An 18,998-nucleotide genomic window follows, 5' to 3' on the forward strand; every position below is an offset into this window, starting at 1 on the left:
GCCAGTGAGTCATTGCAAGGGACTGGAGCATAGCCTATCCCATGGGAAGTGTTTGCAGCACAGGCAGTGGTGGAGACAGGCCCACCAGGAGAACACCAGAGCACAGCAAGGACAGCTGATCTGCCCCCCAATCAGTGAAGGACCACTCACAGGAAACTGGTCAGGAATATGGAATTGCATGGGGTGCCGTTTGATGAAAAGACTCAGGGCCAGATCAGAGTTTTTACACAATCCAGGTGCATCAGATCTCTTGAGAGCTGGAAGAACCTATAAAATCAACCATGAAAACCTGATCTGCACAAAAAGCCTTCCCTAGGGAATCAGCAGCAAAGCAGCAATTCAGCTCAACCACACAGCTCAAATGCTGGTCCCCACAGGAAGTTCCACCATCTTAGAAGTAAACAAAGGACAACAAATTAGTTCTAGCACAGGGTGGGAACAGCAAATAATCCAACACAGAAATGAAAGTAAAAACAAAGTACTTGCAACCAGAGACAAAGTTTCATATTAACTAGTAAAGGTCTCATTTCACCAAAGAACACCTATAACACCTAGAAGGACCAGAAGTCCCACGGGCTACCAAGCCAGAAAGGGGGCAGGACCAGGGAGCTCAGCCCTGTCCCCTGACATGTGCAACCAGCCCAGTGACAACCAGCAAGTCACTGCAAGAAAGGCCCTGGGTTCCTGAGCAGGGATGGTGGGGGACGAGGGCTTTTGCAACACTCCCCTGACATCTGCACCCAGCCTGGCAATGAACAAGCCACCTCTGGAAACCCCCCAGTCTCCCCTGTGGGAATGAGGGGGTGCCTCAGGCCTCAACCCCACCCCTCCTCCTTCCACCTTCTTCCATCCCATTTCCTTCCCCTTTCCCCTCTCCCCTCCCTCCCAAATCCTCTGCAACAACATCCTTGAATGTAAAAAATAATATTAATAAAATTACATTTTCTTTAAAAAAAATAATAAAATAAAATGAAATTCATCTCACTCTACGTATATATTTAGGCTTCAAACAGATGTAGTCACATATGAAAAATAAAAGAATTACAATTAGAAATATAATACTTCCATGGGAAGGGCAGACTAACAATGTTCTGAATGATTTTTTATATTATGTGAAAATAGAGTAGTTTGTGAAGTACTTTCCCAAGATAATTTTTGTAATAATTTGAGAAGCTTTGTTTAAAAAAAGCCCTATTTAAAAAATAAATAAATTTTAGCTTATTTAAGTTTATATTGTCTTCAAAAGTTTTAAAGGTCAAGGTTTGGAAACCATGTCTAATACAAAAAAATCCCAAAATGTAAGACCTATCTAAACACAGGACAATGAAACAATACAAATATATTTTACTTTATGCTATTTGTGAAATAGATGGGTCTCATATGTGAATTTTGTGAAAACCAAATAATAATACTCCAAACCTGTTACAGATTGCATCAGTCCATTTCTGTTGCTTATAACAAAATACACAGAACTGGGTAATTTATAAGAAAACAAAATTTACGGCTTAAAGTATCAGAGGCTGGGAAGTCCAGAGTCCAGGGAACACATTTGGTGAGGGTCCTGTTGGTGGCGACAGAAATGCAGGGGTCTCACGTGACAGAAAATGTCAGAGTAGAGAGACACTAACCTTCCCACCAACTCTTCTTTTAAAGCCCTCAGAACCACACCCTGACCACCATTTTTAATCCATTCACAATGGTACAGTCCTACAATCCAATCACCTCTTCAAGGCCCCACCTTTCAATGACCATAATAGGATTTCCCACCCTCTTAACAGTCACAGCGGGGGCCAAGTTTCTAATACATAAAACTTGGGGGACACAATTCAAGCTTCAATGTGTTAGGGGGACATTCAATCCACTACACATATCAAAAAATACAATACAAAAGAAGGTGGGAAGATACAAGTCTTCTCACCAATAAAAAATTTCCAGATATCTAGTTTACACAATGTAAAACATTAACATATATTTTCATCATTATACCCACATTTCCTATGTGGTACATTTACATAAAGGCAAAAAAAAAAAAAAAAAAACAACCAAGCCTCTTTGACATAGTCTAGTTTTCCTTTATTTGATTTATTGTGTTTCTTTCATTAATCACAAGTTTATTAATTTAGTCTGGTTTTCCTTTGTTTGCTGTATCATGTTTCCTTCATTAATCACAGGTTTGTGAATTTTCCAATCATTACTATTATTTGCAAATCGTTGGGGTGACTTTGAACATACAAAAACCCGATGAGCCTACATCGCAGGCAATTTGGAATGTACCATTATGCTTTGAGCTAAACTTCTTTTGAGGCATTTGACCTGGGTGCTTCCTTTCCCTGTACCACAAAGCTACCAGGGATCTTTGTACTGCTTCTCTACGCTCAGGGAAAGTTTGTGATGCAAAGCTGGAATCAAACTGATTGCAGAAGCCAGTCTTCCTATCTTGATTTTGTAAATTAAGCTTGATTTCTATGACTGGATTATGGTAGATAGAGGGGAGAGATGCTTTTTTCTTTGAAGTCAGCAATAAAGAAATCTCCTAGTGCCTGGAAAGAGAATAAGAGATTCATAGATGGCGTTTGTATTCTGGGTCTGATTGCTCCCAGATCTAGCAAAGAATTCTGTGCCCCATGCAGAGCAGAAGCAACAGAATCCCCAACTGCAGAGTGATTTTTCGAGCTGGGCAAAGAGCATTTCTGGAAAACCTGTGTGTTCTGGTAATCAGATGGCGTGTTGCTCTATGAGATTGCCATGACCACTGCATGACCCATTCTGGGTAGGGCTGGAGTCTAAACCACAACTGAGATGTAATTTCCTGATAGCTCACCCTATCTAGCAGGTGGATGATAAACCAAGAACTGGTTGAATAACTAGACCAAAAGCAGGTAGTTTTCATTTATCGTAACATTTGTAATGACATTCTTCATGGTTTTTTCTGTGACTTATGTTTCATATTTTACTAATGTCTTTGATGAACATGTTGATGTGTTCCAACCTTTCTTATTTATTTGGTGGTCCTTCATTCAATAATATTGCTTCAGTTCTTCCAGTTTCCCGGCCATTCTGTATAGATAATCCCATCTCTGTTCTCATCGCCATCAAGTAGAGAGCAATTAATGAGATCAGCAACTTATGTGCTAAATTGGGGTATATCAACTGGAGTCCCAGAAAAAAAACAAATGGCACACTTAAAAAAAAGGTGTAATTAAATGATTTAATGAAGGTGCGATGTAATGTGGTGTGAGCAGATAGAAAGAAACCATGAAGGGGAGATGAAGCTAAAATCCTAAAAGACACAATCCCAAATGCCATAATACCAAATGTTGAAATCCCAAAGGTCACAATCCCTACAGTCTAAAATCCTGAAAATCACTATCCCAAAAGATCAAAATCTTAAGAATACAATTCTGGAAAAAAATAATTTAAAAATCCTCTAAAAGACATTTATTTACATTTTTTCAATGGTATTGATTTGATAATCATATGAAAACATGACAAAACATTTCATAGGCCACTTTACACAATAAAATAATAATATACATATTTTTTGCAAGCATAAACACTCAGGTATAGTAAGGACAGTTGCATGCATATAACGGTTATGAGCAGGTGAACCATATTCCTAAAGAAATAGGTCAAAAAGCAAAATGTATAAATGCATATCACTATGGATGATAATTGCGTGCACCAGCTTTAAAACTGTGGTCATCCGAAATACCATGACAGACAACCTAAGTCTTTTGACGCGATTGATCAAAAACGGCAATGGGTCTCCACCACATATAAATTTGCCTAAGAAGCCAAGATCTCAAGAAATTTTATCTTTCACAAATACAGATGTACGAAAAGAACATCTCTCTTTATCGAGGAAGTGTCAACATTCTAACGTACATGCACAATGCTTACAACGTTTTTATGTGCATGCACAATGCTTACAGAGTCGCCGTTGTGATAATGAGCTTTCATGGAGTCAAATTTTCAAAAAATACATAAAACTAAGTAGCAAATTGTGAAACAAAAAATAATGCTGACAATTTAAAATAGTAGGGGGAAACTATAAAAAGAAAAAAAAAACAAACAGAAAAAGAAAAAATAATAAAAAAAGAAAATTTGACATGAAAAGTGCATTATAAGGATAGATTATGGGCAAGTGTGATTTTGCAGATTTTAGACATTAGGGATTTTGATCTGTCGGGATTTCAACATCTGGGTCTATGGCATTTGGAACTGTGTCTTTTGGGGTTATGATTGGCACTGCATTAGGGTTTGGATTACGATCGGTACCACATTAAGGGATGGTAAAGTACCCAGGGATTAGCAACAGCAGACAACTGTTGTTACCAGCACCCTGCCAGAAGGAGCAAGGGGAGACCACTGTGAACTTGAGCTATAGACGGGACACACGACAGAACCTAGAGCCCTACTGAGATGCAGCGTAAGAGTCAGCCTCATAGGGCAAACTACATGGCAACACAACGGCAAAAGTGGGCCTGGGAACAAAGAGCAATCATCAACACAGCCCACAAATTATGTCAATCAGCATCTATTCTTGCCCTTATCTGATTTCAAGGACAAAAAGTTGTGTGCCCAAAATAGAAGAGAGAAAGTTTTCATCGCATAACTAGAAAGTGATGTCAACTCAGTTTTGCTCATACCTGGAACCTAAATGTAATATTACCCACCACCAAACTTGTTCTCATAAAACAAAGCAAGGGAGAGAGAGATGAAAAATGAGTCTGGAGGGTGGAAGAGAAATAAGCAATACTGAGGAGGACGCCCTCATGTTGCATGTTGGGGAAGAGCAAACATCAGCTAAGACAGAAAATAAAGATCTGCCAGATTCATCTGGCTGCAATACCCAACAAAGATATAGCCAACAACAAAGGAGACACCATTTCTCCCCAATTCACACTACAGTTGTAAAGTGTCATAATGATCCCTTCTTTGAGTGAGTACTGTTTTCTTATTCACTGAATCACTCTGTTCTCTAAAATCGTGGACCCTCAGAAACTTTGGATGGGTAGAGGATCGAAGGCACCTTGACACTGAGCAGCAACCTCGATCTCCAGGCCCGATACACAGCTTTAGATAGGGCTTTCTGTGCACAGCATCTCACTTCTGGCATAGCTTTGTAGTTTCCAAGGAAATAAGATCATAGGTTCACTTGGCAGTTCAGATCTGGTACAGACTCTTTTACAGAGACCTACTTTGCTCTGAGCCTACCAAAACAACATTTTATTTAAGAAACAAAAACACCACTTTTTAAAAATGTCACCACTTTCCCGAATCTTAGAAAAAAACCCTATCTTTTCTTTGACTTGGAGAGACACCCCTTGCTTCCTCTGGTGTGCTGACAATTCCCCTCATTGCAATGGGTCATTGTTCGGCTGCAGGCTTCTCCTAGGTGGTCATGGGCTGAACGGGCTCAGAAAGGTGATTGAGAAAATCAAAAACAAATCAACATACAAAATTGCATGCTTTAATGAAATAAATTTCTAGCTACTGCGTGTGCAGTCTCTTCAGAATTTCTCCTCTTATCCTCAATCCATTGATCGCACCATTGTTTTGCCAATGGAATCTGTCTACAGGCCTACCAGGAGTGGTTCTAGAGAAACAAAATCTTAAAGATGAATTTCTTCAATTGGTGTCAGGGCTTTAGGCCTAAAAATTCCGACAGCTGAACTTCTAATAATACAGACAGCACTGAAGATTCACGGAGTAAATTGATTACAGAGATATGCAAAATAAATCCATTTGATACTCTTGATTTGCTGTTTGTAAACAGCAAGGGATTCAGTGACTCTGTAGGTAACATCTTTGAGTATTTGTGGAAATCCAATGGACATATGTCTATGTGGGTTTGGACCCCATTCTTGGTACAAATTTTCTGTATTGGTTTCTGGTTCTTATAACAAAATACTAGGAACTGAGAAATTTATAAGAAAATGAAATTTATTGGTTACAGTTTTGGAAGCTGGGAAGTCCAAAGTCCAGGGAACATACCTGGTGAAGGTCTTGGTGGTGAAAACAGTGACCCAGGGATGTCACATGGCAGAAAATGATGGAGCACAGTGAGAGAGTCTCACTCATCTCCTTTTAAAGCCCTCAGAACCACACCCATGACCACCATTATTAATCCATTCACTAGGCACAGTCCTCAGAATTTAATCACCTATTCAAGGCCCCACCTTTCAGTTACTATAATAGGATTTCCCACCCTCAACAGTTACAGTGGGGATTCAAGTTTCAATGAGGTTGGGGGTGCATTCAGTCTACAGCAAGTACTTACCACATTGTCTCTTCTTTTTTCATGGTTTTTCACCACATGGGATTATATATCCTCACTTTAATGGGAGCCCTTGCCAGTCTAGAACTGTTTCTTATACATAACTTGCCTGTTTCAGTGACAGACACAAAGTACTCTTCATAAATATTCCCAGAGTTAGTGAATTTTGGCAAAGAGAATATGGCCAAACTGACAAGATAGTTTCAACCATCTCAGTAGATCCATAACACCAACTATATAAATACACAATGGAATATCAGTGCTTAATAGCAAAATGATTTGGAATTTTCTTTGCCTAGAAACCAAAAATGAGTTAATAATGTGATACGGCCCCCAGGAAAATGAAACAAAAAAACTACAATGACAATGTTTTAAGAAAAAAAAGTAGATGATTAGAAAATCCATCTTAGATTGTCTTAACTGAAGTTCCAGATTAAATGATACAACAAACACAGTGTTTTTTTATCTATTAAGGAAAATAATATTTTTAGTGAGACATGCTTTAGGAGAAGTAGTGAAAAACTAAGGTTAGTACAAAGTGACCCAATATATGAAGGGCTGTAAAGTGGAATAATCTGAAAAGTGGAAAAGATATTCATATTTGGTGAAACAGAAAATCAAGAGGGATGCATTTCCTTTTTTTAATTTTAATTTTTTTATTTTTATTTATTATACATATTCATGCTGCAAGAGCTGGCTGGTAGCATCAGTGTCCTAGTTGTGGTGAGCAAATCAATGCTATAGCATGCCCCCCACTTCCAATTGCCATTATTCCTGATGTCCACCACCTAACCTCTCCCCAGTGTCCCTCTCCCATGCTCCCACGTTCCCTCCTTCCCATTCCAGCATCCCTAGGTCTGTTCTCTCAACAAGGATGTATTTCTAATGAAACATTAAAAAAGCTACACATCAGATAAGTACTATATTTGTTTTCTGTTGTTCTGGAGTTTAAAATTTGATTTGGTAGGCAGAAACTGAAGGGAGGAAGACTGGAACTCAACATAGGAATAACTTTGCAATGATTGGAGCCACCTGCAAATAGAAAAAAAATGATAAAAAGATTTCATGCTTAGGCAGATTAAAGGCATTCACAGAGGAAGGTCACACTCTGGAATTGAAAATGACCTGGATGACCTCGATTTCATGCAGCATTTTGGGGTAGTGGGGGAAGCTGCCTGCTGATTTTCTAATTGTTATTGTTAATTATCTAATTGTCTTTATTTTGACCTGGGGACCACATCAAAGGATGTGAAATATTTCACATATTTGATTTTTACAAAACTATTGAAATGTGGATACTCATACAATTACTAGAGGAATAACTTGAGGATATTTCCCCAATAAAGAGTGACCTATAAAATTAATTCAGTTCTCAAAGAAAAATGTCCAATTCACTCATTTCTTATAGGGAAATTAGTATTATTCTGGGGGCAGAAGAATCAATTCCTTATATGAGTGAGACCCTGAGGTAATTAGGTGAATGTCATTTATTAGTTAAACATAACAAGTAGGAATTTGATTAACCTGAACCTGTTTCCATATAGATCCTTCAAGTTTATAAAATTTTAAAATCCATATTTTACTCATTAGGGCAGGTTTTCTCAATATTCACTATTCAGAAACTCACCTGGGAAGTTTGATAAAATTCACCTATGAGTTTTGGCCCCAGGAATTCCAATATTATAGTCTGAGATACTTGAAATGGGGTCCAGTAATCTGTACCCTCAACAGGAAACCCAGAATCAGGCTTATGCTGTTCGTTGAAAAACAGTGATCTGGAAAATGTAACAGCATGCCACAAAGCCAAAACACCCAGATTAGGTACAAACTATAAGTGGGAATATTTGCTAATGACAAATTTCTGAGTATTTTCTATTAGAAAAGAAAATCACACTCCTAACAGAACACAACATTCCTTGTTTACCTATTCTATGCAAAAAAAAAAATTAGAGTAGAAAGCATATAATGACAAAAAGAGTTGTTTATAAATAGATTCATTACTTCAGTACATCACATTCTCATTTTATGTCTACTGAAAAAAATTAGTTTTTAAAATTAAACCATTTGTCTTCCTTATAGAATCTAATTCAAGTATCTTTTGATATCATGAAAAAAAATTAGTTCAATTCCCAGATTATTTTCCAAAAACAGTTTCTAATTTCAATTCGAATCTGTAAAACAACAACAACAAAAGTTTATGAAAATCTCTCTCTCTGATGCCTTATTTTATTTCACTTGAAAATGTGCTTGTTGATTTAGACAATTCTAGTGTTGCTTAAAAGAAAATTAGATTTGCATGTGAGATGAAAACTATGACTAGATGTATTACAAAAGGAATTAACTGCAGAGAATAACAGTCCCATATTGGGAGCAGCTGTTGTCAGTGGAATTGAAAACCCATTCATTGAACATTGCTAAAAAAGCCAGTTCATCTTGATAATACTTCAAACTTAGTTGTTAAGAGTCAGAAAGAAACAAAGTAATGAGGATGTGCTAAAAGAAGGTTACTGACATTTCAGCACCTGTTCATTTCCTCTGCAAATCAGAATGGAATAGGCCATTTTTAATTAAAGGATTATCTTGATTTCAGAATCAACACCTCTCTCATTCCTTCAAAGCTGTCTTGGATGTCAGTGTTCGTGCACATGTATGCACATATAGCACATCTATCCCCTTTCTCTCCCTGACATTTAATCAATTAACTCAATTTATATTTATTATTTTAATTCAATTAATTATGTGTGTGTACATACATATATCTTTTTTTTTAAGTACCTGTCAGCTTCAATCAAGTGAAAAGGTAAAATTACACCGAGAAAGATTTTTTGAGATCCTCCTTACTTTAGCATCAACTTGATCTTCCGGAAATTTTTTTTCGTTGACAAGTGAGCTTGATGCCCTTATGTGGAAGAAACAGATTTTTCTTCCACTCAGGAGGAGGATTTCCTGTGGGAATGCAGGAAGGCTTGTGCAAATCCCCAAACATCCATTATGCAGGGCATCTGCTTTGCCAGGTTCAGATTCTTTTGTCCTTTTCTGAAGACTGTGTCATCCCTTTCTGGGATGTTGTTTTCTACTCTCTCTGCAACATTTTAGTGGAAGCTGCCATTCTGTGCATCATGAGCCCACAAGTGACAGGGTTAAAGATGGGCACCTAATTATACACCTCCCAAACCTGGGCGCAGATGATGAAATACAAGGCTCGTCCCTGTGCTCCCTTCAGTGGAATTGTAAGCGTCAGAGCTGTGTGTTGAAGCCCCTTTCTACCACATGGACTGAGGAACATAGAAAGCAAGTTTGCTCATCATAACCTTCCACTTATCCTCTCCAAGGTTAGAGTTGGGGATAGGGATGAGGAAGGGATAAAGGAACCAGAAGGAACTGATTTGAGTAGCACAAAGTAATCTAGCATTGGTTTCCTTTGGCCATAGAGTATTTTGAAATTGAGCCTTTTAACTTTTATGGATTCTTCAGTGGCTCATTAGCATGATATTCTTGAGGCAGACGATGCCTCAGCTTGGCTGGTTTCTAATGCATCTCTGGCTTCTGCATCCAAAGGGACACCTCCAGCCACTCACTGCTCAGGTGACTTCTCTACTAACAAAGACCTTTGAGTAAAGATTACTTTTAAAACCACCCACTGTTAGCGTTACTGCCATGGCTTGCATATTTGTTCTTAGGAAATCCTGCAAATCTGACCACGTGTTTTGGTGGCATCACAGTTGTCTAATTTAAATTACAGTCCTTTCAATTGCTTCCACAAGCAGCTTCTGATGCTGGCTATTCCTGCCTCTATATTGTTTTCATAGATGATTCTTACACCAATTCTTTTGTTCTCCAGATCCAGACAGCACATATATTCTCTGAAGGGTTCCTTTGAACCTTTTCCCACTAGTCTCAAGGCAAAGAGAAAGATGGAATTCGTGGAAGACAAATAGCTCAGTAAAGAATCCTCTAATCTTCCACCCACCTTTGTAGACACCTGCAACCTTCTTATAGGCTTCAGGTAAGTGGCCAATTAAGAGAAACAAAACTGACCCTCGGTCACTTCTGATTTCATTTCCTATTGCTGCTCTACCAAATGACCTTCCAGAGACTTCCTTGGCTCATGGTCCACTTCCATTGTCAAAGCCAGCAATGGTCAGTTGAGTCTTTTCCACGTTGCATTACTTCAATGCTGACTCTCCTGACTCTTGCTCCACTTTTAAGGACTTTTGTCATTTCATTGGGCCCATAACGACAATCCAGGTGCTGTGGACTGATTGAATAGTTCATATATTCCAAAGTTCATATATTAGAAGCTTAATCCCCACTATAACTGTTGAAGGTGGGAAATTCTATTGTGGTAATTAAAAGGTGGGGTCTTGAAGAGATGATTAGATCATAGGATCATGCCATAGTGAATGGATTAATAATAGTGGTCAAGGGTGTGATTCAGAAGACTTTAAAAGGAGAACACATGAGAGTTTCTCTCTCTGCTCTGCCATTTTCTGCCATGTGAGATCCCTGTATTGCTGTAAAGCCACCATCAAAGACGACCTTCAGCAGATGTGTTCCATGGACTTTGGACTTCCCAGCCTCAGAAACTGTAAGCAACAAATTTCATTTTCTTATAAATCACCCACTTCTGGGTATTCTGTAATAAGCAACAGAAATGGACTAAGACACTAGGATAATCTCCCTGTCTTAAAGACAGCTGATTAGCAACCTTAGTTTCATCTGCAATCTTAATTCTCCTTTGGCCACATAAAATGATGTGTTCAGGGCCCATGCATTAGCATGTACCTACTTTCGGGGCTCTGTTATTCTGTCTACCACAACCTTCTTTGCAAATTCTAATTCCAAAGGTCATTATTTCACTTTGCAATATGGGTGCTGGGTTATAAACTATTGCCTCAATGCTTAGGCTAACACTGAAGCTAAAAGAATCCCATTTTACATCTTGTTGAACATACATGCATATGTAAACACACACACGATTTGTGAATACTAAAATACAGTTCTGCTATTAACTGCATTCCCTCCACACAAGGGACTTGGTGGAATAATTAGCCAAGAGAGGGCTGATCCTTTCTGCTACACATTCTTTTATCTTTGAACAGTTTTGTTTCATCTAGTGGTACCTCTTGAATATCTTTTATTACTGGGCATTTTACCATGATTTATGTTGAAATTAACAGTGGGTTAGTTTCAGTATCTCTCTGTTTCAGTGCTAACATTTAAAATTAAACTGAAATACTCATTAACTACTTTTTTCTACTGTACTAATCGCTTTTCCTTTAGAAATGTAAAATGCCATGCTGAGACCTAACAGAACACATTTCTCTTCCATGTTTGTTCCACAATAAAATTACTGTTAATGTCTAGAAAATCTTTTTCTTCATAAGTCTATATTTGAGTTGGGGAAAATACACAGAAGAGACTCAGACACTGCCTTGGCTTTGGGACTGAAGAGACAGGCTTATTGTTACCTAAACAACTCTCATTTTGCTATTTGTTTAGTTGTCTTCTAACCAAGTCACATTCATTTAGAAGTGTGGAATATGTAAATACTGCTTTAAACCTCAATTGAAGTTTGTCAGTCTTCTGCAGTGAGCAATTCTGCATTGCCCTGTTGGATTTCATAGAGTGAACCAGAGAAATAATATTGTAATATTGACCAGATGGCATCACTTAGACATTGATAGATCTCAAAGGACACTGACTGTGAACATCTGGTGTCCCCCTGCCTCCACAGTCCCCACCTGCACCAGCTCATCGCCAGCCCCATGAGCTGCATTTTTGGCCACCTTTACTGAAAAGAAGTGAGCAGAACTTTCAGGGCTCTACTTAGAGAATCTGCAAGTTCCTCAAACTGAATTTTTTGTTTCTTCATTATTGGATTCACTCTGGCTCTTGAAAAACGTTGGTTCAATTTAGCATTTCTTGTGTAAAGCAGTGTTCAAGGTGCTAAAGGAATTAAAAAAAAAAAAAAAAACAGGGGAAACTCCTCTTATCCTCATGGAGTTTATACCATAATGAGGATGGTTGACGACTTCCACCATAAATCAGAATAGAATAAACACAAGGATATGCAAAGAGAGGCTGTGTGTTCTCACCCACTTGGTAATGGTGATTAAGTGATATTAAATAATGTAAATGAACCAGGCCATTTATTATTTCACCCACTGAAATTGACCAATCATGCATGATTTGGTGAACTATGCAAGTGAAATGTAGAGCAAGTAAATGATAAAGCAAAATGTAGCTTTCCCATATCTGCCTTTGTGAATCATGCATGAAGATAAACTCTAAAATATTGAACTACCCTACTGAGAGAATTCAATAAAATCTTAAGACTACTCAAAGTTGAGTCTGTTTTGTTAGGAAACTTTCAAAAGTTAACATACTGCAAAGAATCACCCACCTAGAAAGCCTGCTGCAATGAAATTCAGGTATGTGTGCAAGAAGCCTAATTAGAGTTAATGAGGCTTGATTTCCATTACATGTGGACATTCTTCAAGAATCTTCACTTCTGAACTTTCTACTTCTGCAAGTTTTGCACATTTTGTCTCTGCTTTGTTTGCATGTGCATGTGTGTGTGTATGTGTGTTTTAACACATAATCTATGGTAGAATTTGTGAGTACTCAGCAAGGCCATTTTTTTACAGTTAATGTCATCCTGTCTAAGTCATGCAGCAAACTGAATTTGCCTACAAATTAATTTTTGTTTCATATAAACAAGATATTATTTTTAATCAGTAGATGAAGTGCCATTCATTTTTCACCCAAATTGATAGTAGTTGCTATTTGCTTTACAAAAGACATAAGACAGAATTTATCATAATATTTCACAGGGAATCTGGGGCATGGATTTAGGAAAACAGGAAAATGTTCAAGAATAAAATTAAGTCCCTACAATATTATGAAACCTGAATTAATGATGCTACCTTTTCTTCATCTTTCAAAGGCAAATCTAGTTCTATTTTTCTGACCCAGTGTTTTAGTTACAAATAGGTTTGGCTAGGAGTGACTGATACAAACATAGCTATCACTTTTTTAAAAAGCCTGGGTAGACAAACCAGGATTGCTTTGGCTCTGGGTAATTTCAAAGTCACAAGTCCCACTAGACTATTGCTGTGTCCTGCAAAGACTCAATGCCATCCTCCCAGAGGATAGATGTATAGGGCAGGTAAATACATAGAGAAAGAAACAAAGAAAAGGCTTTATTGTCTTTCAGAAACACAGGCTAGGGCAACTCACCTATATTCACTTTGCTATGCGACTTTATAACTTATTGGATCAGCTAATAATCTATTGTGAAAATAATAGAATTCCATCATTACTGTGACTCCCTTAATGCAGTCATTCAACAAGGATTTATTAAGGTACTATTAAATTATATGAAGAAAAAAAGCAAAACATAAGAAAGCATAATCTATGCAGGAAGAAAGGTACGACAAGGAGGGAAATGATAGTAAAATGTGCTAGTATATAATGTTAATGTAAAATGGTTTATTTCATTTTATGAGAGACAAGAGTCACTGAAATTTCTGAACAGGAAGAAATTTCTTCTAGATGATGTAATGTAGGAAGATATCATGGGATAAGTGTTTTCATTCAAGCCTCAATAATAGAAACCTTTGATAAAAACAAAACAAAATACAACAAAAAACAACAACAACAACAAAAAGATTGGGCTCTACTTGCAGAAAGATATAGAAAGAGATGAAAGACCTTCACTCACTTCCACCAAAACAACAAGAAATCATAGAATATATCCAAAATATCATACTTTTCTGTAAAGCCATTGAAGGTTTATGGACACAAAGGAATCTACAGGAACTAAATTCCAGACGAATGAGCTCTTCTTCCCAAGTGAGCAAGAGGCAGAGTTTTCTTCAATACTTGGGTTAGTTTTTGAAATTGGGGATGGGTTTGTTTAAAAAGTCTGACTGAGAAGAAGAGTCATTTCTCTGAAAGGAAAAAAAAAGACACATCTTGAAAAACTTGTGGGCTAGCATATCAAATTTGAATCTGGAAGAGTTTCATCCACAGATATGATCCTCTCTCCCAGATAATTTTATGACAAGGTATTTGTGCTGAGCAAGAAGAGACTGGGTGTAGGGTCAAGAAAGCAATCTTGTAATCCCACAGTCTCACAAGTGCATAGTCCCATGTATCTTAATCTCATGGTCTTTCAGTCTCATGATCTCAAATTCTTGATACCCAAAACTCCCACTGTTTCACAGTGTTGATGTCTAACAGTCTGAAGATCTATGATTTCTTGAGCTCCAGCAATCTCAACGTCAAGAAGGCTACAGGTCTCAATCTTGCAGAGACTGGTACAGGGTACCAATAAAAGGAGAAGCCAGAACACATCTTCAAAGTATTTTGAAGTCAGAATAAAATGACTTAAAGCAACACTTCAACCAAACTCCCAGCATTTTAAGTTGCATTAAAGTGAGTGATGTCAGCACTGTGCAGTGTAGAAGCTTGAAGCTGGTGTCAAAGGCCAAGGTATTTCACCTTAGGTCTTGACATTCAAGTGCCAAAACTCTTTAGAGGTTATCAAAGCTGAAAGTAGGTACCCAAAAAGCTCAAACTCAATTTTTTCAGACCAGTAAACTTCCTATTCACTTTAGCTGCCTAAAAGAGATAAAGACATTAGATCTTAGGTGGAAAAGTATTTATCTACATCTATACCTGTATCTACACGGGTACTTCAAAAAGTTCATGGAAAAGTAGAGTTGAGAGGTAATACGAATTTTTCCATGAATTTTTTGAAGTACCCTAATATGTGTGTGTATATGTGTGTATATAATATTCACATCAGATCAGTCCCCAGTGTATTTAGACACACTGTCCAGCATTAAATAAAAAAAAAAAAAATTATGAGACATGAAAATAAAGAAATATATGTAAGCTTATCAATAGAAAAATTAGTGAATAGAAATAGACCTACAGATGAAATAGCTGTTGGAAATATCAAAAATAAACTTTAAGCCAGCTGGTTAGCTCAGTTGGTTAGAATTCAGCCTTGTAACACCAAGGTCAAGGGTTCGAATCCCCATACTGGCCAGCTGCCAAATAAATACATAAACTTTAAAGAATCATGATAAATATATTTAAAAATCTCAGAAGAAAAAGATGAATATAGTGTATGAGCAATTTTAGAAGAGATTTAGAAGGTGTGAAAAAAAAAATGTAAATCCTAGGACTGAAAAGTTAAACACCAGGAGTAAAAACAGAAACCATCATTAAAGGAAACAGAAAGACAGAAAAAAAATTAGTGAATGTAAAGACAAATCAGTAGTAATGACTGAGAATAAATCAGAGAGAGAAAAATATTGAAATGAATTAACAGAGACCTAAAGACCTGTAGAGCAGCATAAAATACTCCCAGGAAAGAAAGGACAGAGAAACGAGAAAAAAATATAGAAGAAATACTGGCTGAAAGTTTTCCAAATCTTATCAAAAAACAGCACCCCATTGATCTAGGTAGTTTAGTAAAACCCAAGAACAAAAATTAAAAGAAAATCCTTAGCTACGTCAGAGTCAACTTTTGAAAACCAACAATAAAGAAAAAAATCTTAAAATTCAGGCATAGAAGGAAAAAAATATTACATACATAGGAAAATTGTAAGAATTTGCACTGACTTGTCAATGGGAGAAATGGAGAGTAGATGACAGTAAAATATATTTATAAAGTACTGAAAGAAAAAAATAAAACCAAACCAAAAACTGTGAACCTAACATTCTATATCTGAGGACAGGGGTGTGTGTGTGTGTGTGTGTGTGTGTGTGTGTGTGTGTGTGTGTGTTGTATAAGTGTATGTGCAATCTTTCAAAAATAAAGACACTTTAAGTTGAACAAATCCTGAGAGAATTTGTTTCCTGTTGGCCTATTATTATGCCTTACAATAAGAAAAATCCAAGATGCATTGCATTAATTCAAGAACTTTTTTCTGAATCACTTAATATGTATGCATGCGTTTTTGAATCACAAATTTTTTTAAATAAATTTTTTATTTTGGAATAATTTTAGATTTACAGAAAAGTTTCAAAGGTACTACTGATAGTTCTTATACAGTTCTGACTCTCCACCTAGTTTCCTTTAGTGTTAATACCTTACACATTCATGGTGCATTTGTCAAACTGAGAAATTAATATTTGCACATTACTGTGCTAAACTGCAGACTTTATTTATATTTCACCAAATTTTTTAAAGACACCTTTTTCTGTTCTGAGATATAATACACGGTGCTGCATTTCACTCAGTTGCATGCTTCCTGCAGTCCATGGCAGTTTTGCAGTCTTTCTTTATGTTTCCTGACTTGGACTTTTTTGAAAATTAGTGTAAGATATTTTGCATTATGTCATTCAATTTGGGTTTTTCTAATATTTTCTCATGGTTAGACTAAGGTTATGAATTTTTGGAAAAAAAAAGCACGAATGTGATATACCTTTATCATAATATCATATCAGGGGTATATGCCAATATGACATCACTTTTGATATTGACTTAGATACGTGGTTAAGGTAGTGTTTGCCAACCTCCTCCACCCTAAAGTGACTGTTTTTCCCTTTTTGCATTCTATTGTTTGGAAGTGAGCCATTAAATTCAATATCAACAGGGTAAAGAGACAAGCCACAGATTGGGAGAAAATAGTTGCAAACCGTACATCTGATAAGGGACTAATATCCAAAATATATAAGAAACTCAAACAACTCAATAGCAAGAAAACAAACAACTCAATTAAAAAATGGGCAAAGGATCTGAACAGAGATATCTCAAAAGAAGACATATGAATGGCAAATAGATATTTGAAAAAATGCTCAACATCTCTAATCATCAGGGAAATTAAAATTAAAACTACAATGAAATATCATTTCACACCTGTTAGAATGGCTATTATAAAAAAGATAATTGATGAATGTTGGTAAGGAGGTAGAGAAAAGGAAAATCATGCACACTGTTGGTGGGATATAAATTAGTACAGCCATTTTGGAAAATAATACGGAGGTTCCTTGGAAAACCAAAAATAAAATTACCGTATGATCCAACAAACCCACTTCTGGGTATATATCCAAAGAAATTAAAATCAGTATGTCAAACACATGTCTGCACTCCCATGCTCCTTGCAGCATTATTCACAATAGCCAAGATATGGAAGCAACCTACATGGCCATCAACAAATGCATAAATAAGAAATATGTGGTAAATATGCACAATAGAGTAATATACAGGCTTAAAAAAGAAAATCCTGTTCTTTGTGACAGCATGGATGGAACTGAAAGACATTATGCAAAATGATGTAAGCCAGGCTCCGAAAGACAAATGCTGTGTGATCTGACTTGTACGTCAAATCTAAAAAAGTTGATCTCATAGAAAGAGAGAGTAAAAACGTGGTTATCAGAGGCTGGATGGGACAGGGAGGGGTGGGGAAACATAAGGTATTGATTAAACAGTACAAAGCTTCTGCTAGACTGCAGGAATACCTTTTAGTGACCTATTGCACTGCATAGTGACCACGGTTAATAATAATATATTGTTTATTCCAAAATGACTAAAATAGATATTGAATGTTCTCACCACAAAAATATTATAAGTTGGTGGGGGATGAATATTTTGATTATTTTGATTGAATCTTTCTACAATGCATGCATACATGAAAACATCACATTGTATCCCATAAATATAAACAATTATTTGTCAATTAAAAATAAATAAATGTTTTTTTTTTAATTAGCATACAGTTGAAGGATATTTGGGGTGGATTGAAGTCTACCTCCTGAAGAGGAGTAACTGCATATAGTATTTGTAATTCTACTTTAAGGAAAATGTGTCCCTTCTCCCACATTTATTTATTCATTTATTCAATCATTTATTTTGATCAGTATAGACTCGTGTGTGAGGGTACTTCAAAGAGTTCATGGAAGGATTTGTATTATCTTTTACTAATTTATTTATTTGTTTTGTATTTAATTCTATTTTTTCATGAACCTTTGGAAGGACCCTCATATATTTATTTTATGCTTTGGGTTATAACACAATACCACAGTACTTGTTTTGTTATTCAAACTGTTCTGAATTTCACTGCTGGCAGCTCTTTCAGGTTGGCTCTGTGTCCACGTCCCTTTGACACGTCTTTGCCCTTCTGTTTGTTGAGAATCTCTTTACTCTCTTGCACTATCAGATGCTCTGGGCTCATGCATTTTTCTTGTCCCAGCCCTAAAATCTGCCATTTCTCCAAAGAGCCATTGCTCCTTTCATTGGACAATAGTGTTAAAAAACAAAGATCTGGATGCTGGTTGTGTTTTTGCTATTGGGGTGTAACTGCTTCTAGACACTCATTTCTTCATATATTTCTTCTGCCTCATTTTTCCTTTTTTCTCATTCTGGAATTCCAAGTATGTCTATGTTCGAATGTTTAATATTGTCCCACAGCTCTTGGATAGTCTGCTCTGTTTCCTTTTTCAGTTTTTTTTTTCACCTTTTTTTCTCTGTATAAATTTCTACTACCTTATCTTTAAGTTCATTCATCTTTTCTTTGTGGTGTCTACTGATGTGCATATCAAAGACATTCTTCATTTTTATTACAGTGTGTTTTGAGTTCTACCTTTTCCATTTGATTATTTCTTATGGTTTCCAACTCTGCTGAAATTACCTGTTATTATTACATGGTACTTACCTTTTCCATTAAAGTCTTTAACATATTAACTATAGTTGTTTTAA

The sequence above is a fragment of the Cynocephalus volans genome, chromosome 18, assembly GCF_027409185.1.
Source record: "Cynocephalus volans isolate mCynVol1 chromosome 18, mCynVol1.pri, whole genome shotgun sequence".
In the NCBI taxonomy this organism is placed as follows: Eukaryota; Metazoa; Chordata; class Mammalia; order Dermoptera; family Cynocephalidae; genus Cynocephalus; species Cynocephalus volans.